This window comes from Solanum dulcamara, chromosome 12 (assembly GCF_947179165.1).
Source record: "Solanum dulcamara chromosome 12, daSolDulc1.2, whole genome shotgun sequence".
NCBI classification, from domain to species: Eukaryota; Viridiplantae; Streptophyta; class Magnoliopsida; order Solanales; family Solanaceae; genus Solanum; species Solanum dulcamara.
In genome coordinates, this window is record NC_077248.1 from 7,185,682 (window position 1) to 7,204,507 (window position 18,826).

Consider the following 18,826-nt stretch of genomic DNA (forward strand, 5'->3'; position numbering starts at 1 on the left):
AGGGGTTCCAATGAGATTTATATCATCAACATAAACGGCGAGTATAACAAATTCTGATTCCATTTTCTTAATAAAAACACATGGACAAATGACATCATTTATATAACCTTTATTTATTAAGTACTCACTAAGGCGATTATACCACATACGTCGATTGTTTCAGACCATATAATGATCTTTGCAGTTTTATTGAGTACATCTCCTGAGATTTTTTATATGCTTCAGGCAATTTTAATCCTTCTGGGATTTTCATGTAAATTTCATTATCAAGTGAACCATAAAGGTAAGCTGTAACTACATCCATTAGATGTATTTCAAGATTTTTACGTACAGCTAGACTGATGAGATATCGAAATGTTATTCCATCCATAATAGGTGAATATGTTTCTTCATAGTTGACTCCGGGTCTTTGAGAGAATCTTTGTGCAACAAGGCGTGCCTTATATCTTACAATTTCATTTCTCTCATTTTGTTTTCTAACAAAAATCCATTTATAACCAACTGGTTTTACACCTTCAGGGGTTTGGACTACAGGTCCAAAAACCTCACGTTTAGCAAGTGAGTCTAATTCTGATTGAATTGCTTTTTGCCATTCTGGCCAATTACATCTACGTCGACATTCTTCGACGGATTTAGGCTCAAGACTTTCACTATCTTACATGAGGTTAAGTGCAATATTATATGCAAAAACATTATCAACCGTGATTTTAGATCGATCTAAATTTATCTTATCACCGAAAGAATTTATTGAAAGTTCTTCATTTACTTGAGTCTCGGGTTCACTGATTTCTTCAGGAATATCAGGATTACTCAAATCTTGAGCTTCTTCAGGAGGTTATTTTATAGTATCATCTTTATTATTTCTCACACTTCTCTTTTTAGGATTTTTATCATTTGAACTCAATGGTCTAATATGCTTCAGGCATGTTTGGGATTCAGAAGCTATGATACTAGTAGATGGTCCTTTTGGGACATCAATCCGGATATGCACATTCACTGTAGGGATATGTGACTTATTTATCCATTTTAAATCAGTAAATGCATCTCACATTTGATTTGCTATTCTCTGTAAGTGGATGATCTTCTGGACCTCTTTCTCACATGTGCGGGTGCATGGATCAAAGTGAGATAGTGATGAAACTTTCCACGCAATTTCTTTGTCTTTTTCGGGTTCCTTTTTCTCTCCCCCTAATGGCGGGAAAATTATTTCATCAAACCGACAATCTGCAAATCGAGCAGTGAATAAGTCTCCAGTCAATGGTTCAAGGTATTGAATTATAGAGGGTGAGTCAAACCCAACATATATGCCCAACCTTCGTTGAGGGCCCATTTTTGTACGTTGTGGTGGTGCTACAGGCACGTATACGACACAATCAAAAATTCTTAAATGGGCTATATTTGGTTCATGACCAAATACTAATTGCGACGGAGAGTATTTATTATAATATGTCGGTCTGAGACGTACAAGTGCTGCTGCATGTAAGATAGCATGACCACAAACAGTAATTGGCAATTTTATTTTCATTAGTAGAGGTCTTGCTATTAATTGTAGGCGTTTTATAAATGACTCTGCAAGGCCATTTTGAGTATGAATATGAGCAACAGGATATTCAATTTTTATCCCAATTGATAAGCAATAATCATTAAATGCTTGGGATGTAAATTCTTCAGCATTATCAAGGCGAATGGCTTTAATTGGATAATCTGGGAATTGCGCTCTTAATCTTATTATTTGTGCTATCAACTTCGCAAACGCCAGGTTGCGAGATGATAACAAGCACACATGAGACCATCTAGATGATGCATCTATTAGTACCATAAAATATCTAAACAATCTACTAGGTGGATGAATAGGTCCACATATATCTTCATGTATACGCTCTAAAAAACTAGGAGATTCGATGCCAACCTTCAGGATCGATGGTCTGGCAATTAATTTGCCCTAATAAAAAGCAGCACATGAAAATTCATCATTCGTAAGAATCTTCTGGTTCTTTAACGGATGTCCAGTTGAATTTTTAAGAATTCGTCTCATCATTATTGATCCAGGATGACCTATTCGATCGTGCCATAGCACAAATGTATTTGGATCAGTAAACTTCTGGTTTACGATCATATGTGCTTCAATTGCACTAATTTTTGCATAATATAGGCCAGATGACAGAGTTGGTAATTTTTCCAAAATATATTTCTGGCCTGAGACACTCTTAGTTATAGCAAGATATTCAATATTCATTTCATTTAGTGTCTCAACATGATATCCATTTTTGCGGATATCTTTAAAACTTAACAAGTTTCTTGGAGATTTAGAAAAAAATAATGCATCTTCTATAACAATTTTTGTCCCCTTAGGCAGAATTATAGTAGCTCTTCCGGAGCCTTCAATCATTTTGGAATTGCCAGATATCGTAATAACATTAGCTTTTCTTCTAAGCAAGTTGGAAAAATATTTCTCGTCTTTAAAAATAGCATGAGTTGTTCCACTATCAATTACACAAATATCTTCTTGATTGATCATTGATCCAAATAAAATTTGAGGCATTTCCATATTTTCTTCAAAAAGGAAAGAAAGTAAATATTATAATTAATACATGATTTATTATACAAAATTTTATTTCCTTACATGGATCTAGAAAAATACAAACATAATATTTAATACAGACAACAACAAAGAGAATTATTTAAATATCATTGGGCTTATCAACATTCATATTTACTTCTGGAAAATTAAAAAAATCAGCTACATCCAGATGCATGGGCTCAATATTGTCCTCAGAGATAAAATTTGTCTCTGGATTATTTTTTGCCCTCTTTAACGATGCCTGATATAGCTGAACCAAGCGTTTTGACGACCGGCAAGTCCGCGACCAGTGCCCCACACCTCCACATCTATGGCATACACTTTCTGAATTTTTCTTGGGCAAAGCTTCTGGCTTTTTACCCTGCCTTTTATATTGCTGATCATTTCTCGGTGCCAGCCGAGCATCATGATTATAATTTCTTTGTCGCCCATGACCACGACCACGACTGGGGCCATGACCTCTTTCTCGTTGGTTATAATTTGCCTGATTCACTTCAGGGAGCGGCAAAGAACCAACGGGCCGACTATCATGATTTTTCATTAATAATTCATTATGACGTTCAGCAATAAGTAAGTGAGATAATAATTTAGAATATTTTGTAAAGCCTTTTTCGCGATATTGCTGCTGCAGGAGCATATTCGCGGGTGAAAATATGGAGTATATTTTTTCAAGTTTATCTTGTTCCGTGATTTCATCCCTTTGCCCCTCATTCTTCAAGAATAAGGAAGATCCTTTTCAAGTTTGAATTATTACTAGTCTCCTTTGAAATAAGCCTATTTTTTATCCAAGTTTGACCAGTGAATCGAACGGGGATTTAGGAAAAATTAAGGAAAACAGAACACATTGGCGAATTCATAGGTTCAATTCCTACTGGATGCACGCCAATGGGACCCTCCAATAAGTCTATTAGAATTGGATCACCATGAGTAGGACTACGGCCATAACATAATCGACAAATCCAAGATGTACTCCTACAAGTAAAGGGAGTTCGAATAGAGATTGGTTGTGCCCGAAAGGTTATGAATCGATTTACAAGTCCAATGCCAAGGGCTTGATTTCTAGTGGCAATACACCGTGAACCCATGTATATATCATCTGCGAACCAAAAGCTATGGAACTTGGGTGTGGGTCTTTTGACGAAATGGAATGGCTTTTCTTTTTATCTTTTTATTTATGCATAAAGTTAACTGAGCTATAATTCTAAATAAAGCAGAATTATATTCAGTTATATTTTTAAAGTCCATTAGTCTCAGATTCAACCAGTCATGACGTGCTTGTGGAAGCATGACCAACTTCAGGTGGTCATATTTTTCCTTTAAATTTTTCCTCAATTTCAGGGGATCTTTTAATGTAAGATATTGTAATTTAAGACCCTCGTCAAGATGGTGGCGGAGGAAAATCATAGCTTTTGCACTGTCTTGACTAGATGCCTGGTTATCATCTTTGATGGTGTCTGCCAGATCCATCGATTCAAGATGAATTTCGGCATCTAGTGCCCATGAGGAGTAGTCTTTTCCAGAAATGTCCAAAGCAACGAATTTAAGTTTGGAAATATTTGCCATTTTCTGAAAAGAAAATTAAATAAAACTCTTACCATTTTTTGTTACCTTGAAACAATAGCCGGAGCCTCGTGCTGATAACATGTTATGAAATACAACAAAACAAGGAAGCAAGAGTAAAAGATAAGAAAGGAGAACAAAAGATAAATTTTACTATGTTTATGTAGTATCTTTCTATCATCTTTACATTGAAGAAGGCTATTTATAGCCATATGTAAATGGAAGAAAACAAAACATTAATGGGTAAGTTGCCCACTAAAAAAGATATAGGATCATCCACTAATGCAAAGTGGACAACCATTAATTTGGTTGATAACAATAAGCAAATTATTGTTTTCTAACTCTACCACAAAGGTTGAAGTAATTATCTTTTTAGCATCAATTAGTGAAAATTGAATTGATTTTTATATCAAACACTTTATTTTAAGAAATTAATTTTTCAAATCTTGATTAATTATAATAGCATCAATATTATTGGTAGAGTACAAATTTATAACGATAAATAACCCATAAGGAGAAAAAAATATTATGAGATCATATTTGACAAATGGTACCTTGACATTGGTATATCAAAAGTTTATGATAATCTTGCAGATGAACTAATTAAGGCCTTGAAACCATAAAGGGTCTGAAACATACGGAGGAAATAAAATTGAAGCTCAATTCTTGTTGAGTCATATGTAAGAAAATTCAACTTGCAGACTAGAGATTTTTTAACCAGGTTCAATGAAAAAAATGAATTGTATGATGATTTGTTGTGAAATGTACTTTTATATTTATTTTCATGTCTTCTTTTGATGTGAGTGCATTTATCCTTTAATGATTTGTGGATGTTGAGTTTATAAACTCTTAATGAAAATTTGTATTTCGTACGAGTGAGTATCGAAATTACAGGAATATCCTTGACAGATTTTACCTATGTGAGTGTTGAAGTAGGTCACTTTGTTTGAGAATTGGTCTTATTCTAAAAAATACTCATGAAAATTGAGCTAGAACAAGACCGAAATATACTAATTATTAATGTCCATGTCAACACTTTGATTATTATATATAAATAATGATATTTGATTTTTCTTAAACATTTATAGATCACACCTTTATTATGCAAAATAATCTATCTTTAGCTAATATACTTTTTCATTTAATATTAAAATGAGTGGGAAATTATTGAATTACCTGAGCATTTCAATATTGATATTATATAATACTAAAGTGCATAATGTCCCACCAAATGACTGCTACATTTTCCATATCATACGTTGAGGCCTTTGGAGGGAAAGTTGACATTCTATCAAATTTTTTTAAGCTCTTGTAACCTCTAATTCATTATTCTACCTTTTATGACTAGTAATTTCTCTAATTTTTATGTCATTTATTTATTCAATTTACTATTTCATATTTTTTAATTCATTATACGGAGGAATTCTTTACCTATATAGAGGATATTTTCCTCATTGTGTTGCATTAAAATAAAAATAAAAAGTCGAGAAGTATTTATTGTGTTAGTGTAGTAAAAGAGAAAGTTGAGACAAAAGAAAATATTCTAAGTCTTCAACTAATTCACTGTAGAAAGTTTGTAATTTTATATTGCAAGAATGTGATCTTTTGATGGAGCTTTGAACTCTTCAACTAATGTGGAGTTGTTTGAATCACACGCTATTGTTGGATTGTTGTATCTTGGAGGGGACAAGTCAAGAGTTATGTTGTTGAATTGTGAAGATTACACAGAGTGAAGTTGAATCTCCTTAAAGAGAATAAAATATATGTGGTCGTGCCTCAGCCTAAGCAATTATTTATTCATTTTTTAAAAAAATTCAATAATAATTTATTGTGATTTATGATATATATTAGGCAGAATAACCTGAGAAACCCTTGTACTTGGCTCGAATTGTAACCTAGACTCTTATACTCACGATTTTGCCAATTGAACACTTAAACCTAATGAAACTTGATCTTTTAAACCCTTTTCTTATCTGATAAATGTGTGTGTAATACAAACATCTACACGTAGAGTTCCACGTCATGATTTTAATGACACACATTTACATGTGGAATTCCACGTCATGGTTTTAATGACACACATTTACATGTGAAATTCCACGTCATTTTTAAATGACACATAAGAAATAAAATATTAAAAAATAATAAAATCAAATATCCTCCCCTTCCTTCTTCTTCAGACCCCCATCCCCCTTCGTTCCTCCCTCTTTCTTCTTCATCAGAACCTCCCCTCTTCTCCCTCCCACCCATTTTCTCTTCTCCATCAAAATCTTCCACCCACTCTTTTCTCCCTTGTTCTTAAGATCCCCCCCTTCTTCAGATCTCTTTCTATGTTGTTCCTTCTTTTCTATTTTCTCCACTCAATTCGAAAATATAAGCAAATTGATAAAGTGAACAAAGAGATTATAAGAAAAATTAAACTAATAAAAGCATAAAAATAGCTGAAGATTTCATTGATTTGATGAATTGTGAAGCATATAAAAAATTATAGTACTTTTCAGTGTTAATAACATTCTTAGGGGTTGAGAATTTATTCTCTTTGCTTGTTTTTTGGGTTTTTTTGATTTGATGTTAATAATGTATCAAAGTAATTGATTTATTGAAAGTTAGGTTTTGTATGAAGTAAATTTAGTCGTTATACCCTAAAAACTTTTAAGCTAAGATCTGAATCAGTCTTCTTACTCGTATAGGCCCGAGCCCAATGACTTCTAATTGTATATATATTTTAGGATCAATTACTAAGTATTTGATGTGTATTAGAGGTGAATTAGTGTCCTAAGGAACCTCTAGTACTAAGTCGAGTTCAAAGATCCCTTACCGATTGAGTTTTTCGTATAAGATCATATAATAGTCAACTTCAAATGATCATATCTCTCATAATATTAAGAGTTAGTGGCCCATGACCTATCAAATTAAAGGTCTTTGAGTCTTTTTTCCAACTCCACCAAGTTTTTTCTCATTTTGAATTTTGAGTAAAAAGTTATGACCGTTTTACCAGAGACTATCGCTGCAGCAATTTGGGGACTGGCGTGGTGCGCCAGCAGTGCGCCCGCAACTGACTTTAGTAGTTTGGGCCCTGGAATGGCGCACTGCCAAACCCGTTTTTGAGATTTTTTTTTAATGAAGAACATTTCAAACTTTTCTCCACCTTTCCCAAACTTAACCCAAGCCATTTTAGGACTAAAATTCATCCCTTATCTGTACCCTAAGGGTATTTTCTCTCACTTAACACTTAGAACATTAAGAGAAGAGAATTAGAGAGAAGAAATAAAGCTAGGGTTCAAGGTTTTCAAGCCATTACTTCAAGACTCGATCGTCCCTTTGATTTTCAGGTATGTAAGGCTAATCACAACGTTGGATTGAGTTCATCCACGCGTCCTACATCTAATTCTATCTATTGTTGAGAATGAGTTGAGTCTAACCTAGTTTCTTGAATTTTGAATGAGTTAATTCTTCTTCTATTGAGTTTCTATGTATATATATAGGGCATGTGGACGAACTCAATCCACATTATGGTTAGCCTTACATACCTAGGATGAAGATTGGATAGTCAAACGTTGAAGATTCGACTTGATTTCTTTGAACCCTTGCCTTCTCTTTTTTCCTCAGCCCTAGTTCTCAAAGTTTAAGAGTGTAATTGATAGGAAAATCACCTTAGGAATTGATATGGGTCAAAAATGGCCTTAAAATGAAGTGGATTAAGTATAGAAGGGATGGGAAAAAGATCGGAATACCCTCATTGAAATTGAAGCATATGCTGACAAAACGCACATAAAATGCATTCAGTAAATGACTTTTATGAGTAACTCATAAAATGTATTCCTAAAGTGTATTTTATCGCCAAATTTGGTTTTTTGGTCAGATTTTTAACCAAGGAGAAAAATTCACTATGGGGGAGCAGGTCCGCGACACGAACAGGTCACGCACTTCTCTAGAATTACAATTTTTCCCAAAAAATTATCTTTAGATCCACTTGGCCTAAAATTCAACCAATTCCCACATGATTTTCCCCGGATAGATATTCTGGCCTCGTATTGGCCAAAAGGGTTAGGGGTGATACATTATGCGAGTAAGTTATCCTCTAGGGGTATGTTGGTAATTTCTAGAGTATAATAATATCTCCCTTTTGGGATCATTCGTCCTCAAATGATGAGTAAACCAAGGATGCACTCAAGGTACGAATAACGATTAAGACTCAATCATTCAGCTAATCAAATGCTCTAAACAATCAACTATTCAAACTCAAGGATGAACATACACATTTAAATCAAGAATAGGGACATTACCTTCAAAATTTTCATCGATGGGCACAAATAGATGCGGATATTTGTCTTTAATATCTTCATCAGCTTCCCATGTGGATTCCTCAATAAATTTATTTCTCTACAAGACTTTGATTGAGGCAATCTCTTTGGTCCTTAATTTGCGAATCTGAGATCAAGAATTTGGATCGGAATCTCTTCATATGAAAATATATCCTTAACTCTAATACTATCAATGAGAACTACTAATGAAGGATCTTCCAAGCACTTCTTCAACATCGAGACATAAAATACCGGATGAATAACAGCTAACTCAGAAGGTAACTCCAACTCATAAGCGACACTCCTAATCCTCCTAACAATTTGGTAAGGACCAATGTACCTCATACTAAGGTGCCTTCTTCCAAAAACCTCATGACACCCTTCATCGGTGATAGTTTCAAGTACACTCAATCGTTCACCTCAAATTCTAAGTCTCTCTTTCTCACATCAGTATACGATTTCTGGTGGCTTTGTGCCGTCTTCATCCCCTCTTAAATAATCTTCACCTTTTCCATAGCTTGGTAAAAAAAATCAGGCCCAATCAATTCAATTTCACCAACTTCAAATCATACAATTGGTGATATACATATCATCCCATATAAAGTTTCATAGGGAGCCATCTGAATACCTGCATGATAGCTATTATTATATGCAAACTCAATGAGAGGTAAGTGATTATCCTAATTACCTTTGAAGTCAAGTACACATGCCCTCAACATATTCTTCAATGTCTGAATGGTGGGGCTCTGGCTGGTCATCTGTTAGGGGATGAATGGTTGTACTAAGATTCATTTTTGAACGCAGTCCTTTCTGAAAAGATCTCTAAAACTGGGAGGTGAATTAAGCTCCTCAGTTTGAGATCATAGACAAGGAAACTCCATGCAATCTGACAATCTCCCGGATGTACAATTTGGCATAATACTCTATGGTATCTGTTGTCTTAACTACCAAGAAATGAGCTGATTTGGTCATTCTATCTACAATAACCCAAATCAAATCATGATACTTTCGGGACCTCGACAAACCTGTAATAAAGTCCATATTGATTATCTCCAACTTTCATTTAGGGATCTCAAAGTTCTGAGTCAACCTACATGGTCTTTGATGCTCTACTTTAACATGTTGATAATTCGGGCACCTAGAAATAAAATCAGCAATATCTCTCTTTATTCAACTCCACCAATAGACTTTTTTTAAGTCATGATACATATTTTTATAACCCGGATTAATAGAGAATATGGAATTATGAGCTTCAGCTATAATCCCTCCTCGGATATCATCAATATTCGGGACACATAATCTATTTTGGTACCTCAACACACCATCTCCCCTTTTGGAGAAAACCATCATCTTCTCTTTGTGAACAGTTTCCTTCAACTAAAGTAGGACAAGATCTTGGTCTTGCTTTTCTTTCACCTCTGCTGCCAGAGATGATGCATATCCATTTTGAATATTAATTCCACCTTCACTAAACTCCTCAATATGGACTCCCAATTGGGCTAATCTATGCACTTCTTTAGCCAATACTTTCTTTTCTTCCTAAACATGGGCAGTGCTACCTATAGACAACCTGCTAAGAGCATCAACAACAAAATTAGCTTTAACTGGGTGATAAAAAATGCTTATGTCATAATCCTTGAGTAACTCTAGATGTCTCCTCTACCTCAGGTTGAGCTCTCTCTAACTAAAGACATATTACAGGCTGGTATGATCAGTAAACACATCAACATGCACTCCATACAAATAGTGGCATCAAATCTTAAGAGCAAATACCACAACAACCAGCTCAAGGTCATGAGTGGAGTAATTTCTCTCATATTTCTTAAGCTGTCTGGAAGCATAAGCTATCACTTTTCCCCTCTGCATCAACACACAGCCCAAACCAACTCTAGACACATCACAATACATCACAAAATTCTCTGTTCCATCGGGCAAAGTCAAAATAGGAGAAATAGTCAGTTTGGTCTTCAACTTCTGGAAACTCCTCTCACAAGCATCGAACCATTGGAACTTAGCCTTCTTTTGGGTTAGCTTAGTCAATGGGGATGATATGGATGAGAATCCCTCTACGAACTTTTAGTAATAGCCATCCAAATTCAAGAACCTTCTTATATTAGTTGAGGATGTGGGTCTGGGCCAATTTTTCACTACCTCAATTTTCTAGGTATCAATCCGAATACTATCTCCAGATATAATGTGGCCTAAGAAAGACACTGATGAGAGCCAGAATTCACATTTGAAGAACTTTGCATATAATTTCTTGTCTTTCAGAGTTTGGAGGACAACTCTAAGGTGATAAGCATGCTCTTCCTCATTCTTTAGAGTAGACCAGACTATCATCGATAAAGACAATCACGAACATATCAAGATACGGCTTGAACACCTGATTCATGAGATCCAAAAGGCTGCAGGTGCATTAGTGAACCCAAAAGAAATGACCAAGAACTTAAAATGGCCATAATGGGTCCGAAAAGCTGTCTTCAGGATATCACACTCTCTTACTTTCAACTGATGGTAACCTGATCTTAGGTCTATCTTTGAGAAACAAGTGGCACCCTAAAGTTGGTCAAACAAATCATCTATCCTTGTAACATCCCCTAAAAACGTTGTATACGATATTACAATTTTTGCCTAAACATGATACAGCCTCTATATTTTGGTCATAACTTTTCATAGGAATATCCAAATTGAGTGATTCAAATTTTTGAGTAACCACAAGATCATTACCTACAACTTTTATGAAGAAATACTATTCCGGTAATTCATATATTCCGGGTAGTACACAAAACGTTCCGGCAAGGAGAGAAGCTAGGACTCAAGAGTGGTCATTAAGTCTTCCGGTACCAACTAAAGCTTCGGTTTCCAGGTATGTAAGATTTCAATGAGAGTATTCCTTTCACTCTCATGTCTAAATTATTTTGATTATATGATAAATTATGTTTATTTTCTTTAAGCTCTACTCTAAGTTATGTGGGTGTTTGTCCATGGGTTCTTCCACCCATGTAGTCCAAAAATGCTTTCAATTAAATCTCTTGATTTCAAGTAATATTTTCTTATGTTAATTCTTAATTTTACTTAATAGTATGAATCATAGTTAAACTAATGATTATTGGTCTATTTTGATATAACATAATTTTATATGTTTGAATTGATGGATTGCAAATAATTTATTTATTTATATTTTTAAAGGTTCTTAAAATTCATGGTGGGTTGTCTAAAGCATGACTTTTAATTAATGAATTTCAAAGTATTTATGTATATTTATTTACATACATATTTGCAAGTTGAAGTGATTTGAACCCACCTAGTTTTACTATGTTTTTAATAAAGTTTGACTTGAAAGCTTTGACTCCAAATAAATGTTTATGAAAGCAATATCTATGATCAAAAGGGAGTCTTATGAAATAAAAGAATGATGAAATGATATGAATGATGGATTCTTTATGCAATAAGGAAAATTCTTGCATATTTGAATTACCAAATGTTTTAATGAGCTATTCTACCGAATATGATGTTTGAATTCTCAAGTTATATGCTATGAATATTTTGAAGTATTAAACTATTCTGTGGGATTGACTTAGCACTGAATGGGTCATTGAGGTGGGATTCGGTAAGGGAATCCTAGTAGCAACCTCTTGTCTCATTAACTATGTGCCAACATAGGAGCCCTTGTAGGCTTAGGCTAATGGATCCATAAATAGCCCTTAAAGTTAAAGTTAAAGAAATAAATGAAGTTGACGGAGTTCTACCCGGCAAGTAGTCTCCCCGGGCAACGTAGGGGGTTATGTTGGATTCTATGTAATAGCTCGCATGGTCTTAAATGTCGGTTATGGTTATTTCCCACAAAATGAATGTTTTAAAGGATATATATATGATTTATTATGCATACATTAAATTATATTCCATATTACATAAATGTTTTAATGTTTCCTCAATGTTCATGCATCCTTACATACTTAGTACATTCAAAGTACTAATGCATACTCTTTTGCCTACATGATATCACCATGTAGGGATCAGTGCTTGTAACAACCCCTAAAATATTATATGTCGGTATTTCAATTCTCGATGAAAATAATACAGCCTCTGTATTTTGGGCATAACTCTTCATAGGTTGGTCCAGATTAGGTGATTCAAATTTTTGGGTAATTACAACATCCTTACCTACAACTTTTATGAAGAACATAACTTCCAATTCGGAGTATAAGTAGGTCAAATAAATTAATCTTTGCAAGATATAGTGCTGTGACGGAATTGAGTGTTGATAGAAGAAAATTCATATCTCACTGTAGGTTGCTCCAAATTGGTTGATTCTTGAATTATATGAAACTAGACTTCCATATATATAATTCTTATGAAGACACCAAATCCTAATAAGGAATTTATCTTATTCAAACGCAGCTTCGAAAACGAGTATTCTGTTAAAAAGAACTTATCTTACCTACCATGGAAACATCTAGATGCATTTGACATCATGCATGACATAAATTGTCCTCCATTTAACATCATCCATGACATCAATATATTCCATTAAATTTTCAGATTTTTCTTTATAATTATTTTATTTATTGTTAGGTCCCTCTTTCCCACCTATAAATACCCACCTTATTTCCTCATTTTATTCATCAAGCTTTCTTAAGCATTTCTTCTCTCTATATACTTCTTCTCAAATATAGTTTTAGTTTTAGTAGTATAAAAATACTACTCCGGTTATTCTTATACTCTGGGTAGTACACAAAACGCTCCGGCGAGAAGAAAAGGCTAGGGATCCAAGAGTATTCCAATTCGGAGTAAACCTTCGGATTTAAGGTATGTAAGGCTTTCATAGCATTGGATTGAGTTCGTCCATGCGCCCAATATTTAAATTTATTATAATTGAGTTATAGTTGAGTTTTATCCAAATCTTGAATTCTAAATGAAATAATTCTTCTTCTATTGAGTTAGATATATTTATGCATTAATATTATTATTATTGTTATCTCTCATATTATTGGAATTATTGTTAATGGCTACTTTCCCTTGAATTCTAATTGATTTGATGTTCATGAATATTTTTACACATGTTTTGAGTAAAGATGTTGGCTTTTTATTATTTTTATTGATAAAAAGAGAGTTATATGAATTAATACTATATATGTATTTTATTAAGTTTTGAAAGAGCAAAAGAGTTGAATTTGAATGAATTTGAGAAAATGATATTTTGAGCAAGATGTTTTGATGAGATGAAAATGATGTTTTTGGAAGTATAATGATTGATGAACATGAAATGAGATGAGTTTGATGATTTAAATTAAAGTCCAATGAGACTAGATGATGAGTTTAATATGAGCACATATTTTGGGAGTAGAATTGAGCACCGAGTTGGGTAAGAGTTTAATTTACTCAAACCCCAGAACTACGTAGCCAGCGTAGGATGGAGGCTATGCCTCTTAAGTCCCAAAAAGAGGACTTTGATGAATGGATCCAAGATGGTGATGTCATTTACCCTGGCAAGGTATTGGATGGATGTGGCAACGACATAGCTTCGTTGTATCATCGCTAGCTCATAAGTGATGGTTGTCGGTTAGAGAAACTCCCAACTGAGTAAGCATTGCTTATTACTATTATTTTTATTATTATATTTTAAACTTGCATTACATATTGATGTTGAGATGATGTTGCCACTCTTAGTCAACCTACGTAGAGCAAAGCCAAATCCCTAATTTAGTGCATTGGCCTAAGACGACACAATACCCAAGGCGTATTGGGCCCATTAGAAAGACCACCTTGAGTTCAAAAAAGCCCTCGGCCTAAATGAACAATCATACCTATATGTTTAAATTTGAAGGTTTTATATGCGGTTTGGCAAACCATTGTCCCTCGGGGCTGGGAGTTTTTTTTTTTTGTAGCTTAGTCTAGTCAAAGAAGGACCTTCAGTGAATGACACTTCATCCAAAAGGCGTTGGCGTTCGGAGATGTCAAGAAATCAAGAAAGAAGGATTTTCCACGAAGGCTTAGTTAGGATTGTACCCCTGCGTGGGACTGATTATTTATATCCCTTTTTTCCATTTATGTATCCCCATTCAAATTATTCATAATATTTGTATAAATATAAGTTTTGGGGCAATGGAATGTTTCAAATGACGTAATACATCCTTCAAATCGTTAGGCCTACCTTTGGCACAAAAAGGTCACATATCTGTTTAGGATGCGCAATAATTGTTTGTGTGCTATATGCTATAACTGTTTTGTGAATATGTTGCTTTATTTGGAGACATGCTAGTCCACTCTTTTAGATTTTTTTTAGAGTCTCATAGGCATAAATATCGAGTCACTATCGATAGTGCGTCCAAATATTCAATGAGTCTTTAATTTCCTAACAAAATTCGAACTTTACACTCAAATCATAAACTTTGCTTTCTCATCTCCACAAAAAAAAATCAAGTGGTCGAACTACGTAGGACCTGAATTCTCCTTTGTGAGATACGTAGGCAGTCTTTCAAGGCTCGGTCCCTGTTTTTGAAGTTTTCAATTTTCCTCATTCTTTCAAAGAAATTGAGAACTTTTTCTGCATCTAAGAAAAACAAGGGTACAAAAGTTGAAACGCAAAAAAAAATCTGTGATTCACAAGTCAACTTTTCTCACACATTTATCATAAAATTAATTTTTGTTCGTTTACTCTTTCTTCACCCATAGATTAGTTTGTCTTAAAACAAAGCAACATTTATGTGTTTAGTTCTTTATGTGACATTTTGCATTAATTATTACAAGCACAGACTAATACTTTGGCTTTTGAGTTATTCTTCTTTTTCAGGGAAAGACTAATTTATGTCGGAAAACAAACTTGCTTACTTCTCAAAGATCGAGGGTTCAACAAAGTTGTTTCTTTCTTTGTAGGGGCAGTTATCAAAGGACATCATGCGATAAATGAAAGGATCTCAATTTTGAGGTCAATTCCCTCTCCCTAACTAAGAAGTTTTCTTTGTACACAGAAGAGACGACATTATTTCAAGAGAGGGGATCACGGGACAAAGAGTTCATGGGAAATAACGATGACATTAAATTTTACAAGACACCAATACACAGCCTGAAAGATAAATCGGGGGAGTCTTTGACTATGAAATCTTACTCCTATATCTTGTTACTTATTTTTTTTATAATGGCCCCGCTTTCACACTTTTCTCATATCTTTGCAGGAAAACTGTCCCCGACAATAGTCGGGGATGGTTATAACAATGTATGATTCTTTGAATAGTTGGAAGAATTCAAATCATCAGAGACAATCCTCAAGAAAAACACAACAACAATAACCAGAGCTCAAGAAATTGGATTTATTGGAGAAGTATCAATTTGAGGAAGAAAGATATAGGGTGATAAACATCCAACCTCTATATTGGATGAAGAATTAAAGAGATACATATTCCAAGAGTCTCCTAAAAAATAATGTAAAAATTCAAAATAAACAAGAAATAGATACTGAGTATGACAACATAAAATACTGAAAGCAGAGAGCTAAATATTTGGATAAATTATTGGAAATAAGTGTTCAACAGAATGCAAATACTAATTGAGAAATTACAGGAAAGCATAGAAAACATTGAAAGACAATCATCTCCAGTAGAAGAATTATCCCAGATTCTGAAAAGAGCAGATAATTTCATATAATTTGTCCTCCAAAATGCACCCATTATTATCCGTCACCAGGACAATGAATTATGTTATCTACAATTGTTTGTCAAGTCTGCATGAAGAGGACATCATCAATAAATAAATGTAAAGATTTTACTAGTACTGATGTAAAGGAATCTCGAAACTTCAAACGAGAGGTTTTGGAAAGGGGAATATCGACAAAGAAGGGATTATTTGGGTCAAAGAATTCTCTAATATATGTTGAACCTGTGTTCAGTAAGGCAGGAGAGACAATTGGTGTAAATTACATAGGAATGGAGATAACTGATCAGATAAGGAAAAGAAAAAAAATGGCAAAATTGCAAGAAGAGATAGTTGTACAAAAAGCCAAGGAGACTGAACTTAACAAAACTATTCACATAACAGAGAAAACTATGCGAGAGAAACAAATGCTTGCAACCATGTCTCATTAGATTAGATCCTTTTATCAGGAGTGGTCAATATGATCGAGATTTTTTCTACTATAAAATTGGATAAGGAACATCGTCAGCTTGTGAATGTAATATTGTCTTCAGGAGATTTGGTTCTTCAACTAATAAATGACATAATTGACCTTTCCAAAGTCGAATCAGGAGTAATGAAGTTGGAAGCCACAACATTCCGACCAAGAGAGGTTATAAAGCACGCTGCAGCATCTCCACAGAAAATATTAACATTGGAAGACCACACCAAGTTTGTCTAAAGCTATAAATTATTTTATATATCATATCTACAAGAACTACGCACACCTGATTCTCATCTTGATGAGATACGTAGGCAGCCCTTCTTGGGTTCGATATTTCCTTTTTAAAAAAAACAGTTAAAAAAAAATAGAAAATACATAAAATAATAAATTGTGTACATATTTTAAGAGTCATATCTTCTTGATTGGGATGCATACAGTTAGGAGCATGCGAAATATTTGGTATGATAAAAATGATTGGCTTTGTGGTAAACCATAGCTTCTGTTGGTATCTTTCATTTGTACTTTTGTGATGCTTGAAAATTCTCTTGCGGGCATTCAAGGTAAGAATATAACCAACCTCATGGTTTCATGTGCATTGTGTGGTGAGCTTTAGATTAAAATTCAATTGCATCGCACCGTTGATCTAGAACTTGGCCTGATATGTTTGTTGAGGCGAAATCCTGAGTTATGTTTGGTTTGAAAAAGGATTGTAGGCCTTTTTGACCCGTTTGTGCCTTTCAAAGCCTACCAAATAACATTAATCCCTAGTTTTCCCACTTTGAGCCTAAAACCTTTTCTTTGGACAACCACATCTTAGCTCTTTCCCTTCTGAGTGCTTACATGCACTATCTCTCTCTTGGTCCAACCTCCTTGAGCGCACCAAAGATGTGCAAATTATAGAAGAAGATCCAACTTTGAAACTGTCAAAGGCAAAAGACGTAAAGTCTCCAAAGTCAAGAAAGCAAAGACGACTTTCTCATAAAAAAAACCTCCTACAAGGTCGATGTAAGACAAAAAGGAAACTACTCCAACAAAAGAGGAGAAACCTAAAAAAGGAGCGAAAAGAGAAAAGCTCTAACAACTAAGGACTCAAAGAAGTCAAGACAAAAGAAAAAGGTGAAAAGAGAAAAAACTCTATCAAATAAGTACTCGAAGAAGTCGATACAAAAGAAAGAGGATCAGACATCAAAGGCGTATCAATCGTCAAAGGCACATATTCAGTGCGACATTCAAGGAGGAATAAAGTTACTTTTATCCTAAATAAATATCCTACCTGTTCTCAAACCCACATTACAACCCAATGACAAGCCCTACATGATCTCATTCCAAATATTCTCACATTAGTGGAGACTTACATGCAGGCCAAGCATATGGTATCACAGTTGCATGCGTTGAACTTTCTTGAGAGTGTGAGTGCACTTTGTAAAATGTTCTCAAATCAAACACTTCATATATGTGCGAAATAGAACTTTCTTTATTGTGAGGGCACTTGAAACATGATGATTGGTATAATTCTAAACCTTTGTTGGAAGCAGGATGAAAAAAATCTTGTCGACACTTAAGTATGTTTGAGGTACTACTTGAAGCTATAGGAATTACCTTGAAGTCAATCTCAGTTATAAGATAAGAAATGAGAAATATTTCCATGTATTCCTAATTGTTGATACCAATTGTAGTCAAAATTTGACTATCTCTTTACATTGTGAGATGCCTATTTTACTTCATTGGATCGTCCATATCAGACGGGTGGAATATCTCATGTTTTAAGCTGGAAATGTTGCAAGTAATACAGTTTTCCATGTCATTATGCTCATATTACACATGTGTCTACTGATTATCTTGTCTCAGATCTTGCAGCATTCATCGTCCAGAGAATTGGAACTATATTTGACCTGATTCCTGCACCAACAGGATATGTAGGCGCCACAATGGCTCGGTCATGTTCCCTGTAAGATTTTCATTTCTCCCTTATAATGAAAACTGGGATAGAATTTTTGACAAGATCTCAAAAATTTAGAAAAAAGATACTATCTCTAGCAAGTTAAGATTGGAGATCATGTTAATATATGCAACTGGGACAGAATTTTTGAGAAGATCTCAAAAATTCCACAAGAATGTCAAAATTCTTTTTTCAGCAGCTCGAGATTTATCAAGAGATCTAACTGGAAAGAATTTTTGAGGAAGATTTCAAAAATTCCATCAAGAATTGTCAGAAGTTCGAAGTCAACTTCAAATGATCTCCAACATTGCTAGAATGGAGCGAACTCG